General features: G+C 42.3%; 1 pseudogene across 1 annotated transcript; it reads left to right on the forward strand.

Moving 5' to 3' along the window:
- The first annotated feature begins 3,146 nt into the window (after nucleotides 1–3,146).
- Nucleotides 3,147–4,182, forward strand: LOC308548082 (glyceraldehyde-3-phosphate dehydrogenase pseudogene; annotated as a pseudogene). The gene has a single exon. The product of its transcript is annotated as a glyceraldehyde-3-phosphate dehydrogenase pseudogene (transcript).
- Nucleotides 4,183–13,809: the final 9,627 nt, after the last annotated feature.

The following is a 13,809-nucleotide window of genomic DNA, read 5'->3' on the forward strand; positions in this document are numbered from 1 at the left end:
AGGACATAAGTTGTCATGTGAGTCTCAGGATGGGGAAGGAGTTATGGAAAATTTGAAGAGAGGAGAAGATATGGAGCGGCCGTCTATGAGGATGGTTTTGTGATTGTGCTTGGGTGATGTAAGCAGGATTGATGGGTATCGCTGATGGCCTTTTCAAGGTGAGTGGTCACAAACTTAAGGTGAGAGCAGTTAATACAGATGTGTGAGTGCTCCAGCCATGTCCACTGGCTGTACTTGTGCTGGCATAGGCGCAGAGTTGGATTTAATCAGGGCTTGTGTTCTGTCAGAAAAGTACACTGAAGTAAGTAAGAGAGGGGGAAAGGAGCCAAGGGTATATTCAAAGGAGCGATTATAATGAAGGGCCACAGAGTCTAAGCCGGATAAGAGGTGAAGCAAGGACACGAGGGGGAAGACTGAGCTAAGGAGGAGGACAAGCTTTTTGGAGGAAAGGAGGTCAAGATTTTAGAAATTAGCACTTTGGAAGGACCGTCAATAATAAGGAGGTCACGTGGGAGCAGGGTTGGAGAGTGATAGTGGTCGTATGACTTCGATGAGGGTAGCATAGTCTGGTTAACATCAGAATCAAAGCTGGGTAGTTCTGCCCGGCTGGTGAGGCTCAGAGGTTGAGCATCGACCTGTGATCCGTGAGCTCGATTCCCAGTCAGGGAACATGCCTGGGTTGCTGGCTTGATCCCCAGTGGGGAGCCTGCAGGAGGCAGCCGATCAATGACACTCTCATCGTTGATGTTTCTCTCTCTCTCTCCCTCTCTCTCCCTCTCTCTCTCTCTCTCTCTCTCTCTCTCTCTCTCTCTCTCCTTGTCCCTTCCTCTCTCTGAAATCAATAAAGACATATTTAAAAAAAAAAGAAAGCAAAAAGCTGGGCAGTTCTAGGAAGGAGTGAGGCAGAGTGGTCTGGAAACAGCAACGAGGAACAAAGAGAACACCCAATCTACTGTGGGATGTAGGAGAAAACAGCCACCTCTTGAGAGGGCTGCAGAGGAAGCAGTATCCTCAAAGGAATCCCAGGTTTCCTCCAGAGCAGGAAGGTGAAGAAAAAATTCAGACTTTATAAAAAGGGAGACTTTGCCAATACTGACAATGAATTCCTGGGGGTTTCAGGAGGTGGGAGTGGGAAGTGGGGTTAGAAAACAGATGTAAAGGGCGGTTTGAGATAAAATGCAGGAGATAAGGAACTGACCTAGGATCCTGGGCTGCTTGTGTGACTCGAGTGAACTAGGATAAAGGGCATCATGGTAACGGATAATGATGGTCTCAAAGCAGATAGTGGTGGCTGAACGGCGTACCGGAGGAAAGGGAGTTGTGAAGGATTTGCCAGGAGAGCCCAAGGTGCCCCCTTCTTTACTCTTAGCAATGATGGTGTGGAGGCTAGGGGAGGGGTGTTGTCTTATCCAGAGCACCTGAAACTCTAGAAATTAAGAAACCGTCCTGGAGATAAATAGTATCACCACTTCTACTAATGATGTAAAGCATTTGGAGTCAGCATGACTGAAGAAACAGTTTTGATTGAAGGAAGAAAGGCTAGAGGTACTCATTTGGAGTTGTTGCAGTGACTCAGTGGTGCTGTTAGATGCCACCTTTCTGTAGAACTTCAATCTACTGACCATTGCCTCATGGCCACAAGAAGGCTGCTGCATATCTAGGACTCACATCTAAATTCCGGACAGGAAGTGGGGAAAAGGGTTCTAGGTGAAGGGTGTATACATCCTATGAAGAAAAGATGCAGAAGTACTTACAGTCTTATAAGTTCTTAGGTCTTGTGAGTTCGTCTTATAAAAGCACCTCCTTTCCTTTATGATTTAGCTAACTACCATCTTCTCTTTCAAAGTTCAGCTCTAGTCAGCATGAGTTAGGCTGAGTTAGGTGCCCCACATCTGTGTGTTCAATCTATCACAGGCTCTGAACACGCAGACCTGTCTTTGCATGCATGTCCTGTGCCATAAGTCTGATTCTGGTCTTAGCCATGCAACTTGCTTTGAACCAATGGGACGTTTTTAAGCAGAGGCATAAAAAATCACTGTGCAGTTAGGTGTGCTCTTCCTTTTGTGTCTAAGCCACTGCAGTGAGGGTGAGAGACACATAAAGCAGAGTTGAATCATCATAGTGAGGCTATTCTAGATCAGCCAACAGCAGCCAACCCCCAAACACTCCAGGGCACCCAACCAAAATCAGCAGAACTGTCGAGGCAACCACCCCCAACAACTGAGAAATGAACAGGTAATGTTGTATAACGCTGAAGTTATGTGGTTGGTTGTTACTTGGCATTACTGTGGCATTAGATAATTAATACAGAGTCTGTGGGGCATAGCTCTGCCAAGGTCTTAACCCTGACTCTCCAAATAATGGTGGGGAGCCCCTTTAGGACAGGCCCACACTTTTTCACACTGCCTGACACATAGAAGTTGCTCAGTGAAAGCTTGTGAAAGGAATGAATGAATGAACCTTTGTTCAGTCTTTAAGAAGGAACTTAATGCTTTCCGCAGAACAGGTGCAAAATGTCTTATAACTAAACAATGTAATCAAATGAACGAACCCACAGAAAACCTGGTTCAACAAGATATGTGAAGCTACAATATAAATAAATTCTCATCACAGATTAAAGTGCTTTTCTTCCTCAAGTACAATGGTCATTTCTTTAACATTCAGTACTCTATTTTATATTTTATTATACTATATAGATTAGTTCAAAGGTAATCTAAATCCTATAAGTACACTTTAAAGAGTAGAATGTAAATAAGTGGATATGACTCAGTCTAGATATCCTTACTATTATCTTCAGTACACAGTACCAAACCATTGTTATTACTGACATTTCCTAAATAAAGTCAAGAAACTTGAATTGCTTTTAAAAATGATATTGTTTATATTAACATAAAAAAAGAAAATGAGAGAATTTTCACTAGGGGTCCACAGAGGAAAATATATCTAGTAGCCTAGCCAGGCATGGGAGTGGGAAAGTCCCACTGAAGAAAAGATGCAGAAAAGATGAACTTATAAGTCCAAGAAACCGTCCTGGAGATAAATAGTATCACCACTTCTACTAATGATGTAAAGCATTTGGAGTCACCCATCTGCTCTCTGCTCCTCCTGTTCATCAGACAGCCGCATCTTCCTGAGCAGTGCCAGCTGCAACCCTGAGCACAATGGTGAAGGACGGAGTGAACAGATTTGGCCGTATTGGGAGCCAGGTCACCAGGGCTGCTTTTAACTCTGGCAAAGTGGATATTGTTGCCGTCAATGACTCCTTCATTGACCTCAACTACATGGTCTGCATGTTCCAGTATGATTCTACTCATGGCAAGTTCAAAGGCACAGTCAAGACTGAGAACTGAAGCTTGTCATCAATGGAAAGTCTGTCTTCATCTTCCAGGAGTGAGATCCTGCCAACGTCAAATGGGGTGATGCTGGTACTGAGTGTCTTCACTACCATGGAGAAGGCTGGGGCTGACTTGAGGGGTGGAGCTAAGAGGGTTATCATCTCTGCCCCTTCTGCAGATGCCCCCATGTTTGTGATGGGTTGGAACCATGACAAGTATGAAAACTCCCTCAATATTGTCAGCAATGCCTCCTGCACCACCAGCTGCTTGGCCCCTCTGGCCAAAGTCATCCATGACAACTTTGGCATTGTGGAGGGACTCATGACCACAGTCCATGCCATCACTGCCACCCAGAAGACTGTGGATGCCCCCCACCCCGGGACGCTGTGGTGCGATGGCTGAGGGGCTGCCCAGAACATCATTTGTGCTTCCACTGGTGCTGCCTAGGCTATGGGCACGGTCATCCCTGAGCTGAGTGGGAAGCTCACTGGCATGGCCTCCCATGGCCCACCCCCAATGTGTGGGTTGTGGCTCTATCTGATCTGCTGCCTGGAGAAAGCTCTTAAATACGATGACATCAAGAAGGTAGTGAAGCAGGCATCAGGGGGCCCCCTCAAGGGCATTTTGGGCTATACTGAGGACCAGGTTGTTTACTATGACTTTAACAGTGGCACCCACTTCTCCACCTTCGATGCTGGGGCTGGCATTGCCCTCAGTGACCACTTTCTCAAGCTCATTTCCTGGTATGACAATGAATTGGCTATAGTAACAGGGTGGTGGACCTAATGGTCCACATGGCCTCCAAGGAGTAAGAGCCCCCTGGACCACCAGCCCCAGCAAGAGGAAGAGAGGCCCTCTGCTGAGTCCTTGCCTCAGATTGACCTCCCAACATACTGAAAATCTCCGTACCTCCACAGTTTCCATCCCAGACCCCGTGAGGAAGGGAGCCCTCCCTTGTCATGCACCATCAATAAAGTTCACTGTAACCCCCCCTGAAAAAAAAAAAAGGTCAGTGATCACATGGTATGGCATGTTTTGGTGATACTGAGCAAACTAGTTTTGCTAAAGAAGAGGGTTTCTGCAGAGAAATAATGAAAAGGGTTGGGAGTAACTAATAGTTATGTGCCAATTACATATCAATTTTTAAAAAAAGATGGGGCATGGTGGGGCATTATGGAGCCCAGTTGTGGAAATCTGAATATAAGGTTAGGGAGCATTTTAATATTATCTTTTACTCAGCAGGGAATGTTACAACTTTTGAGCAAGAGAATGACATAATGAAGTGTTGGGTCAGTCGTAGCCGCTGGATTCTAGCAGTATGGTGTGGGATAGTTTTTACGGAAACATGCTTAATAGTCATATCAAATAATTTAATACCAAAATACTATTATGCAGATACTATTCCCATTTGTTTTTAAGTCACAGACTCAATAAAGTCTAGATTTATGCTGGATGCAAATAACCAAGGAATTATTTTAGATCATAGGTTTGCTCTTCTCTTCCTGACAATTTGCATTTAGCATGTTGTCCATTGGGAGTCCATGAATTATTCCCCCCTCCCCTTATCCTGCTGGTCCAGTTCTGTGAAAAACTAATTATAGCCACGGGTGGAGGCCAGAAGTAAGAATGAATGAGACTCCATGTAGCCAAAACCAGTATCAACAGTGGTATAAACTGTTCTAAGTGCCTTTTCCAAGAGCACATCTCACCTGAGTTATGGTAGCATTTACCTTTTGGGTGTGAGGGTGTCATTTTGTCCTTGAAAGGTCTTTCATAGTCCATTAATTTTATTTGCTACATGGGTGTCACTGTTTATTCTTATTCAAGTGGAACTTAAAGTCAGGAAGTATAAATATCTTATCTAAAATGTTATGTCCTGTTAGTGATAGAAGAATGTCTTTTCCCACTCCATTCCTCTATACCTGTTTTCTCTAGAATGTTCTCCTCTCCATCTTACTCCCATTACACCTTACAAACTCCTATTCAACCTTCTAAACCCTGTCCAGACATGCCCACATAAACAAAAACTCTTAGAGGCCCTTAATACCTTTAAGAATATTATGAGGCCCTGAGACCAAATTACTTGAGAATTGATGTATTAGATAATATTTAAGTTCCTTCCTAGCTCTAAAATGTAAGGGTTCTCTGCTCATAAAACAGTTTAGATCGTATATAACTTTGGAGGTCAGGGGTGGGCGCTGGAAAAGAGGGGCAGTCTTAGGCCTGACTTCAAGGTAGAACTTTTTTGTTTTACATTGTTTGACTGGTCTTAGTTACCTGCATTTATTCTGATCTTAAGTGCTCTGTGTGGACCTCTGGAAAATCCCATTGCTATCTTGGGCTCAACTCCAGCATAACTCCCAATCTTGACTCAGTACTCCAGACTCATTATTTTCAGTCCTTTGTCTTTTAGCCTCTTTTATGCTTATGTGATGTGTCAGCTTTTACCTTGAGTAATCCCTGCTTTCAACTTTCTATACATAGTCTTTTGTAAGGAAGGTCTTACCACAATTCCCACACATACCCTGTACTATCAATTAGCCCCAAATTGTTTACTTTATGTTGCCTGTGGCTTGTACAGGATTACAACAGATATAGATTTCATGTTTTAAATTCTTTCTCAGTGTTTCCTTCTGGGTGGAGGAACAGGGTGGCAGGAGGAACAGGATGGCAGGAGAAAAGTCTGGAAGGGAAATTTACTCTTTGTAATACCTTTTGTATTACTAGTCAAAAGATAAACTAAAACTTTCCGCAAGTGTAATTATTTTTAAGAATTTCTTTGTTTGCCTAGCAACACTGCGTCTGGGTGGATCATCTTGCTGGGTGGTTACAAAAGTAGGAAATGTGATACGGTCCACTGGACAGTGAAGAATGAGTGTGTATTTTAGAATGAAAGTGCCTTTGGGAACTTTAGGTTTTTGTATCCCCGCCTTCACTTAACTAAGTCACAGCTTGGTGGAATAGACTAAGAATATTAATTGGCCTCTCTTTAAAAAAATGATTTTTTAAAAATCTGGATATACTATAAACTTAGGTATACTAGATGTGGTATATACTATACATACTGGATAAACTTTATACTTTCTGTTTATTTGCAGGTGTTTAATTCAATTGGTAATTTCTTGTGTTCTTCTTTCATGGTTTTCTTGGTAGTTTCCCAGGCTGATGGGTTTGGATAAAAGGAGGTCAGTGTAGGTGCTATTCCCAACCAGGTCAGTTATTTGCTGTGAGATCTTTGGCACGTCTTGTAAAGCAATATAAAACAAGAAAGTTCTATGTCACCCACAGCTGTCACAGAGGGTAAGACTTGCCTTTGTGGGATAGTGAGGAGGGAAACACAGGACCCAGACGACAAAGCCTTTTGTAAAAAGTCAAAAGTCCTACTTGGGGCCCTGACTGGTGTAACTCAGTTGGTTGGCGCGTTGTCCACTTCTTTTTATTTATATTACATGCAAGCTACCCATAGGCATGGCCATGCTTGAGACCTTAGATTCATATACAATCCTTTGTAGTAAAGAAGTCTATTGTATTTTTGTTGATAGACTTCTACCCCAGATGTCTGTAGGTTTACATGGGGTTATTTGCTGCCTCTCAAGAAGGGTCTTCCAGGCTTCCATTCAGAAGGTATAAAGGCTGGTTGTTAGCATTTGAGAGCCAGGTGGGAGAATAGGGCTGGGGAGTGGTGAGGCATTGTGATGCTTCTCTGTTCAGTATGCAGACTTTCATTCATCTCCTTGTTTTATTGTTCAAAATATTACAGGTGTCCCCTTTTCTCCCCATTGACCCCTTTCACCCCCTCCCCACGCCCCTCCTCAGTCCCTCACCACACTATTGTCTGTGTCCTTGGGTTATGCATATATGTCATCTCTTTGTTTGAAATCCACTGCTTAAATCTGGCCCTTTGCTATCTCCCCCTATCCCCCCGAGAATAAACGTCCTGTGTTACAGGGCTTGGGAGAAGTCCCTGGGCTGTGCATGTGGGAATGGGATCTGCAGGTCTAATTGCTCCTTAGACCTCTCCCTTTGGCTCTCTCTGCCTTGCAAAGTACTGTATCTGATGCCTAATTCCTGAGCCTTCCCACTGGGTGAGTGAGCTTACTTCGTGGTATTAGACATGTATCCTAGTCACCCTCCTCCCTACACCACTCCCATGCAAGGCTTCCAGTTTTTGCTGGTTACCGCATTTCTATCCCTTTCCATCTTCCCAAGCTATGTTGACATTTCTTATCTGTTTTCAGCTTTCTCACTCCCTTATCCTTGTAGATTCTTATCTTTTTGTACTTTTAGTGTCATGTTACAGGGTTCCAGAAATGCCTATGTTCAATTCACCCATATTTAATAAGCAGCTATTCTTTAAGCCCGTCAGTTCCATGCAATGTAATACTCTGCAGTTCCATATCTGCATGTCTGGACCTGTGAAGTGGGCAATACAGATAATTAAATGAAAAAAGAAAGTTGCAGGTTTGTATGTATGGTACCATTTTCATTTAAAAAATTATATATATAAACACACACATATATATCTCATATATGTAATATAAAACATATTCTCCTTAGCATCACCTGAGGCAATATAAATAAATATCAGAATAAATATAGAGCTAGTTGGATAGATTAATTTGGCAAAAATGTTTCAAAGGGTCTGATTTAAAAGTCTAGTCAATCTGGTGAATGTAGAAATTTACTTTGGGGGCCATGGAGCAAGGGAACACCATTCACATTGTGTTCTATGTGAACAGTGCCCCCTGGAGTTGTGCAACTGTGGTGGCCCTTCCTGGAGGTCGCCTCAAAGAAGAAGCTGTTACCCTCGAGAGCAGCAGCAGGGGTTTACTTGCAAAGGAGGTGCTTTTCGCATGTGTAACTTCTAGTGCTACCAAGGCAGTGATCAGATGGAGCATGGACCTGGCTGGCCACTTCAGAGGGGCCAGCTGCATGGGGGAATGGGCAGAGGACACAGGTGCACCTGGGTCCATGGGTGCCCTGTGGACTCCAAAGGGCTCCCCGGGATGTGCAGGTGCCATGTCCAGCTTTGGGAGGCTGCCGAGGGCTGCTGGAAGCTCCAGGCTTCCTGATGGTCGGCCCTGCAGCTCCCCCATCCCCACTACCATAGACAGTCAGGGAGTGCTGGGGTGTCTCCCCATTGGTCAAGATGACACAGGGAGAAGTTCTTACACTTAACCTCCAAAAGCTAGAAAGACGAAGGGACAGAGCCCAAGGGCCCTAAAAACTAGCAAGATAATTGGGTAGAAAAAAATCCCACCCCTCCCTATCCCTATGAGAATCCCCAGCTAGCCCTGGCCAGTGTGAAAGAAAAAAAAGCCCTGGTTGAGTAGCTCAGTTGGTTAGAGCATTTTCTGGATACACCAATGAATGCATAAATAAGTGGAACAACAAATCTATGTTTCTCTCCCTTCCTCTCTCTCTCTCAAATCAATAATTAAAAAAAAAAAATAACCGCGGGCTTGAGCAGGAAGGGGGATGGTCTTTGAAATGGGAGTCCACCATTCTCCCAGATCCATGGCACCTGAATTACCTGCTTTCCTTTTGCATCAGCACCTGTCTCACGAGTTTGGCTGTCCTTGCAGCAGGCAGCTGAACCTACATTTTCTGGTTACACTAGCGATCTGTTCCCTGGGATGTGATTATTTGACTGTAGTTAATGATCCTCCTGAACTATACCAGGGAGACCAACTCATGAGTAAGGTGAATAATAAGCAGCGGAACATATTTGTGGACATGGCCATTCCAGTATGTCGTGGAAAACCTACGGTTCCTTACAAAAACAGCTAACTCTTCCCCCTTCCAATAACCTTCAACCTCCAAGCCAACTCACAATCAAATGAGAAGATATGGAAATTTTCCAGTTCAAACTCAATGACACAGGGTGAAAAGGATTTAGCCACATGTTCAAGTATTCTCTAGCAATAGGTCTCTAGCACCCCCCCCCCCATCAAACTTTGCTGCATATTCCAATCACCTGGGAAGGTTTTAAAAATCCCATGCCCAGGCTGAACCTTCTCCCAGTTGTAATAACCAAAAGACATTGCCAAGTGTTTCCTGGTGGGAGGAGCAAATTGCCCAATTGAGAATCACTGCTGTAGGGGCCAGGATCCGGGCATCGTATTTTTAAAAATCTTCCCAGGTGATTCCAGTGTGCAACCAAGTTTGAGAATCAGTGCTCTGATGGAGTTTCCTTTGGGAAGTATATCCTGGGAATTTTAGAGTGGGTTTCTATAAACTGTGATTAACTTGATTCAGTAAGAATGGATCTATTCTGAGCCAGATGAGCAGTTCCACTCATCCTATCTCGTAAGAATATTTCTTTGTATCAAGGGGACTTTGGAAAACAAAGAAGCTGTGAACATCTCAAGAAGCTAGCAAAACCAGCTGAGCCTGTAATACAGATAGCCTTTACAGCAAGCTGATGAAAGGTCTAAGGACCCACAGGGTGTACCTTATTGGTGCCAAGATAATTTCTACTGTTGGCTGGAGATACCGTGTGGGCCAGGGCCTTGTGCTAGGGAATCTATTTGTATGTCATCAAATAAGACATCTAAGTTAATAATATGTTAATAAATTAATAGTAATAATGATAAATAGGTCTAGTTTAAGTAATAGACATATCAATACTTCTGAAACATGTTTTAAACCTAACTTGTGTACATAAGCATTTATACATTTTGAATATGCTCCTCAGTATCACTGTGGCAGGAACTATAGTTTGGCTCATTCTGCACCCTTTCCGTCCTCTTTCTACTATGGAAACCAGGAAGCTAAACACCCGCCTTCCAGATTCCTCTGCTGTTGGGAGCAGCCAGGTGACATATATTTGGCCACTAAGAATGCAGACTCTATGAGGACAGAGATTTTTGCCTATTTTCTTCTCTGCTGGCTAAAACTCATCAAATTTTACACTCTAAAAATGTCCACTCTGGGTAGAGGGATAAGACAGATCTGTTTAAGGGTACAAACTTGCAACCAATAGTAAATAAATCCTAGAGATCTAATGCATAGTATAGTCACTGCAATATTGTATTACAATCCTTAAGTTTGCCAAGAGACTAGAACTTAATTATTCCAACACTGAAAAGAAATGATAATTATGTAATATGATAGAGGTGATAATTATTGTCACAATGGCAATCATATTACAATATCTAAATGTATCAAAGTAACATGTTGTACACCTTAAATTTACATGTTATATGTCAACTATATTTCAATTAAAAAATTAAATGTACAGTTTATATATATCAATTTTATTTCAAAATATGAAAAATAAAAGAGCAGTTGTTAAGCAAATGAAAGGGCAAATTAAAAACTGAAAACCAAAAAATTTCTTGGCTCTTCAGGAAGCTGAGAATCCTGAGAGGAAAGGAGACACCAAGTTCAGGTAAATTGCAGAGCTAGCTGAGATTTACCCAGCTAACACTAGATGTCACCATTGTGCTGTGCAAAAGTAGCTGACCCTCAGGAGTGCTATTTAATATTCAGGCCAGGGTCAGGCTGTTCAAGTGTTTGACAGTTGTTCATCCCCACCCCACCCATGACAGAATATGATTGCTGTGGCCTTATTAAAACCCCCTGAACCTTGATTTTTCTCTTGTTTATAATTCATTCTACATCCCTTCTGCCCAGTACTGCTTGGGGCCAAGCTAGAAGGAGAAAAGGGTGCCAGCCTCTGTGCTCTGTGCTCCGGGGGAAGAGTGTCCCTGTGCAGTGGTTCCGGCCTCCAGGTTTCTGCCTGGAACCTGTGCTTGCTTCTCCCAGAGGCCTCACAGCTGCACACTCTTCTATGCAAACCTGAGCTGGAAAGGGAGCAGCCCAGGGCAGGGGAACACCAGGGAAGTCTATACATGGTGCTGCCAGGTATTAGAGGGGGAGACAGGAGTTGTCCAGCTAATTCTTCCCTCCAGAGGAGCTGTCTGCACTTTTAGAGAGGGAAACCTCCTGGTTCTGAAAGAATGAACAGCTGCCTGGGTCCTTCACTGAAAGCTGAGGCTTTAACCAAGGCTGTCATAGTGTCCCATTATGTTAGAGTATCCAAATCCACCAGTATGGTACAAGAAACCATGTATAACACACAGAAGTCATTGTCCCCAAAGTCTTTAGTGACTCCTGGGCATTGGCAAGAAAATATGGGGGAGCCCTGGCTGGTGTGGCTCAGTTGGTTGGAGCATCATCCCGTACACCAAAAGGTGTCAGGTTCAATTCCCGGTCAGGGCATATACCCAGATTTTGGGCTTCATCCCCATCAGGGCGGTCAGGGCTCAAGCAGGAGGCAACCACTGGATGTTTCTCTCTCTCTCCCTCCCCCCCTCCTCTCTTTCTCTCTCTCCCACCCCCTCTCTCCCTCCCCCTCCCCCCTCTCTTCCTCTCTAAAAAATCAAAAACAAGAAAAAAGAAAATATGAGGGAAGCACTATCGCATATGAACTGCAAGAGAATGATTAGTGAGAAGAGGCCTCACATATTTGTTTCATTAGGAATTTAGGAATGTCTGTTTAGGATAGTGTAGTTCATGGGTACATGGGGTCTTTCCACAGGGAAAAGAGCAAGGCCCCTCCAAGTGTCACAAAGAGAAGCTCTCCTGTTTGGGACAGATGTCTAGGTAAAGGCAATCGCCCTATTCACAGGCTTATTTACCCTTGGACTTACAGAGGATAACCCAATCGCATCAGCAGAGTATGTCTCATCCATTTTCTGTACAAGTGCTTTTAAGAATATTTTAACCTACGTACATTTATTGTGATAAACTTTGGTCTGACATCTCCTTAAATGCTTTTAGTTTTTAACAATTACTTTTGCCCTATTTTGTCCCTTTTGCTCTACAGATTTTTCTCCTATTTTTATTTACTAGTGATACTATCGAGATTAAACATTTTTAAAGAAACATTTCAGGTGTAAAAAAATATAGAGATGTTCAGCTTTTTATGTGAACATTTTGCCATGGTTGTTTCATGTTTTTAAGAACTAAAACATTACAGATGGAATTGAAGTCTCCTGTATTGAATTGTATTTCTCTCTCTGTGGCTTCAGAGGTATTTATCATCTGAATTTGGTGTTAATTGTGCCCATAGTGCCAACTATATTGCCATGTATGGAGGCAAAACTATTTCTAATTAGTGTTTGAAATACCTGGTATAAGAAAAGAGGATGCATGCCTGGCAATCTGACTTAATTTGTATCTTTCAGGATATGACTTTCAGGTTGAGATCTGAAGAGTGAAAAGGAGTTAACCAGTTAAAGGAAGGGCAAGTTGGAAAAGACTATTAGAGGCAGGGGAATAGCAGGTGCTGGATTCTGAGTTGGGACCCAATCAGCCACTTAATACGTGCATTATGGCATTTATTCTAATTCAAAAAGTAGTAATATGTTTCTAGTGTCTATTCTTGTACTGGTCCATTTTATTTGTTAAACATTTAACATCTAGTATTGCAAATTTTTTCTTTCCTATTTCCCCTTTTTATTTAAAATTTCATGGCTATTTTGACTTTACTCTTTCGTATCAACTTTGGAATTACTTTATCAGGTTTCTAATAAATTTTTTACATATTTTGCATGAAAGTAATATTGGTTAGCTGTTAAGAGTATGGCTTTTGGAATCTGCAACCTTGACTTTAAATCCAAGTTTGACCATCTATTTTTTAGGTGAACTTGGCAAAGTCTCTTAATCCCTTAGTTTCTGTTTACTTATCTGTAAGCAAGGGGTGGGGGACACCAAACACAAAACCTAAATCTCATTTAAAGAAATGTAAGGACTAAATGAGAATATATGTATAAAGCATTTAACGTAGTGCTGAATATGTACAAGACCTTAATAAAAGGAATTTATTATCAATTTGTAGATTCTTTTGGAGGAAAGAGAATATTTACAAAAAAATTTAATACTGTATTGTTTCCATTCAGGAACAAGTATTGCCTTCTCATTTATGTTTCTTAGTAATATTTTATAATTTTCTTTATATGGATTTGATATGTTTCTTATTAAGTTTATTCCTGGGTGTGTGTTTTTCACATGCTTTTGTTTATACATATTTTTGCCCTACAAACAATAATTTATGCATTGTTTTACCCAGGAGAGATAGCACTACCTAGTGGTTATGAATATACATCTTATGGCCTGAGATGATTACTTAAACTCTCTAAGTCTCATTTCCTCATTTTGGTAAAATGAGGATGATAGTATTATATATCTCCTAGTACTATACTGAACGTAAAGTGCTGAGCTCTGAAGCTGGCACATCACAAGCTTTTGGTGACTGTCAGTTGTTGTTATTAGCAGCTAATACAGGTTTGCAGGTTTAAAGAAACGTCACTGACTAGGCTGGGCTCACTCTTGGTTCTGTTTGCTTCTTCCTTCAGTCCCTGCCCTTTGGAATGTCAGAGTAATCCCCTTTTTCCCACCGGATCAGAGACCACAGAACCCTCATTGTTACCTTGTCCTGTCCATACTACCTCTATGTGCTGTAAAT

This window comes from Miniopterus schreibersii (assembly GCF_964146895.1).
Source record: "Miniopterus schreibersii genome assembly, chromosome: 18".
In the NCBI taxonomy this organism is placed as follows: domain Eukaryota; kingdom Metazoa; phylum Chordata; class Mammalia; order Chiroptera; family Miniopteridae; genus Miniopterus; species Miniopterus schreibersii.